The following is a 3092-nucleotide window of genomic DNA, read 5'->3' on the forward strand; positions in this document are numbered from 1 at the left end:
CTTCTCTTATCTATCTGTTACTATTACCCTTTTCATTTACTATTTACAACCTTTAATTTTTCTTATTATGTCTTACTTTTCATTTTATACCCCTGTTATTTTACACTTATGTTTTTTCTTTTTTCCTTTTTGTAACTATAGTGTTTGTATCTTTTTTATCCCTGACGAAGCCCTGCAACGTGGGGCGAAACGTTGGCTCAATAAAATAGTATAATTATCTACTATTTGAGTTTTTTTTTTATCGCACCCGAACCATATTCCATTCATCTTTTTTTCTGTTACTATAAAATTTTACAGGTTTCTCCATGTGAGAATTTCGAATATCAAATTTACCTAGAGTAAAAAAGTTCAATAAGATATAAAATAACAGTATACTATATGATTGAAATTTGAAGAAATCTTGTATGCCTTGCTGTCTCCGATTTTCCAATCTCAATTTTATCATTTCTTCTCCCTTCATTTAATTATCAAATACTTTCATAGTTTATACTTCAAAGAAGTGGATTTTAAAAATAATAATATTTCCGGTCACCACACCACTTAACCATGTGTATCATGAGCCGAAATAGCTCAGTTGGGAGAGCGTTAGACTGAAGATCTAAAGGTCCCTGGTTCGATCCCGGGTTTCGGCAATTATTTTTTTTTTTACTATGGAATTATTTTTTAATGTCTGTCCTCTGCGACTTTCGTACACCTTAGAGAAATAGGCCATAATCTAGTGGCGAAGCAAACCTCTGTTCTTTTTTTACTTTCAGTTACCTATATATATATAGTAAGGGAGAGTATTTCAAACGTGGAAAATTTCGAATTCCAGTTTTCGATGGAAATACATGATTTAAGGTTCTCAGAGACCGATAAACCTATAATTAACGTTTCTATAAAGGTTTATATTTTAGGGTTTTTCGAAATGGATTAATAATTATAAGCTTTGATCCTGCCAAGAATACAAGACATCGAAACCAAGGTTTTAGTTTTTCAAGTAGCACTAAATAATAAACTATTCAACGTTTTACCTATTCAAGCATTATTAAGAGACAGACATAAGTGCGGCTCAGAGTTATCACATCTCACATCAATTATCTAGAACAGATAAACCAATTAGACAATGTGCAATACATAAATTATAACATATGCTTATAACATAAATGTGCTATGTGTGGTTTGCATTTATCTTATCTTATTTCTTTTCTGTTCTAATCATTCTTGATTTGACGAAAGGTTAACTGGTTATTTATTTACTGATATTTTAGAGACTTGTGGTTATGTTATGCAATAGTATCCTAGAAATAATATTCGTTTCTTGTTTAGGTTTTTTTGTTTCGTTATAAGTTAGGCATGATGTATTAGGTTTGGCTAAGATCCATTTTTATTAATCGAGGGATTAAACTGTGAGTTCCGTTGGATATTCACTTAATTTAATAATGTAACACGTTGCTCAGAAAATCCGCTAGGAGCTCTGACTCATTTACCATTTAACATGACTTTAAATAGGGCTACTCACAAAATATACTTATATCATTTAACATGGTAAAACATTTTACATTTAGCACATCATGAAAACTGTGAAGATAAATAAAATGATTTATCTTCTTGTTTATTTATGTTGTTCTTTGCTGACCGCACCCCCCGACAAACTTCTCCAATCATTAATCTACGGTCAACTATCTACACCTCATAAATAAAATTAATAAATAAAGTTTGAATCAGGAAAATATAGGAACTTTATTACTGCTTGTTTTTTAACAATGAAATTATAAATAAATTTTCAAAGTATTTATATACAAAATCCACTGGATAAGATAACCATAGTTCATTCAAATCATTAACAGTGGCTCAGGTTTGAATATCCCTAATATCTATACCCTTATGACGGCTCGTATGAGAGTGAAAAGGATTTTGAGATCTTATGGATCAGTAACAATTGGACATGCTAATTTTAATGTTTTTAAAAGTTATTAATACCGTTTCTATGGGATTTTATTTCTTTATTTGTATTTTACTTACGTCATCAATGTAAATTAATTATCGTAGTAATACGTGTTAGTGGCAGATTGTAACATTTTCATATAATTTTTTTTTTTAAACATTAATTCAATATTTGTTTATTTTAATACATTTCTTTCAAATCTATACATATTCAATGATTTTTTTTAACCCTGTCCGATATAGGGTAAAATAATTATGTATAGCTATATCGGAGGTGCGAATTGTAAAAAAAACTTTCAACAAGCGGAACTAGTAGATTCCTTTGTGCTAGCCGCAGTACCAACTTTTTCTTCTTTTTTTTAAAACTTGTTGCAAAAAGTGCAGCAGTTGTACAGGAATCTGAAGTCTGTTGCAGGCATTGGTTGACAGCTCGGACGCTGTGAGGGAATTCCTTTCCTTCTATTCGGTAACAATGTCAATCTACTCGTTAGCAGTATTCCCACTCGGGATTGCAATTTTGCTTTAACAGCGCTTTTTTTATTTTTATTTTTTTTTTTTACATCCACTGATAATCTACAACATCAGTTAAAATTTCACTATGATACAACGAACTGTTTTAAAGGTAGAGTGAACAGAAATGCGGTTAGTAGAAGAAAGTACAGAAAAGAAGAACTAGTCGTAACACAATACGTTGATAGTGTAATAAAATTTTGATATAAAATATCGCATCTTATTAAAATATAAAATTCATAATGTTATGTTAATTTATAAGTTATTAAATTAAAATAATTTTTTTTTTTTAATATTTATTTATTGCTATTTACAACTGTACATTATAATGCATTTAGTAAATCTTATGTAAGTTAAATTGGAGTGTTACAGGCGTGTAGAGAAACTACCCATTGGTGGTACTCTAATGACATTTTACATAAGCTGGTCTGGTGGCCATCTTCTTTTCAGGCGCCTCGGAGGATTGTCAGGAAAGGAAAATGATGCAATATTAGAAACTAGGGGGTTTGAGTGGTTAGAGAGTTTATAATGGAAGGAGTGATTTCTGGTTCATGCTAGATCGGTTACATAGGGAACAATAAGGTCTTTATTTATGATTTTATTTGTGACAAAGTAAGGAGCATTGAGGATTTTACGAAGGATTTTGCATTGTAAGG

At 30.5% G+C, this 3092-nt stretch overlaps 1 non-coding gene across 1 annotated transcript; it reads left to right on the plus strand.

Annotated features, from left to right (window-relative positions):
• Positions 1-559: 559 nt before the first annotated feature.
• Positions 560-632, plus strand: TRNAF-GAA (transfer RNA phenylalanine (anticodon GAA)). The gene has a single exon. It is a non-coding gene; the product is annotated as a tRNA-Phe (tRNA).
• The last annotated feature ends 2460 nt before the right edge of the window (positions 633-3092 follow it).

The sequence above is a fragment of the Halyomorpha halys genome, unplaced genomic scaffold, assembly GCF_000696795.3.
Source record: "Halyomorpha halys isolate HHAL.00 unplaced genomic scaffold, Hhal_1.1 Scaffold476.1, whole genome shotgun sequence".
Lineage (NCBI taxonomy): Eukaryota > Metazoa > Arthropoda > Insecta > Hemiptera > Pentatomidae > Halyomorpha > Halyomorpha halys.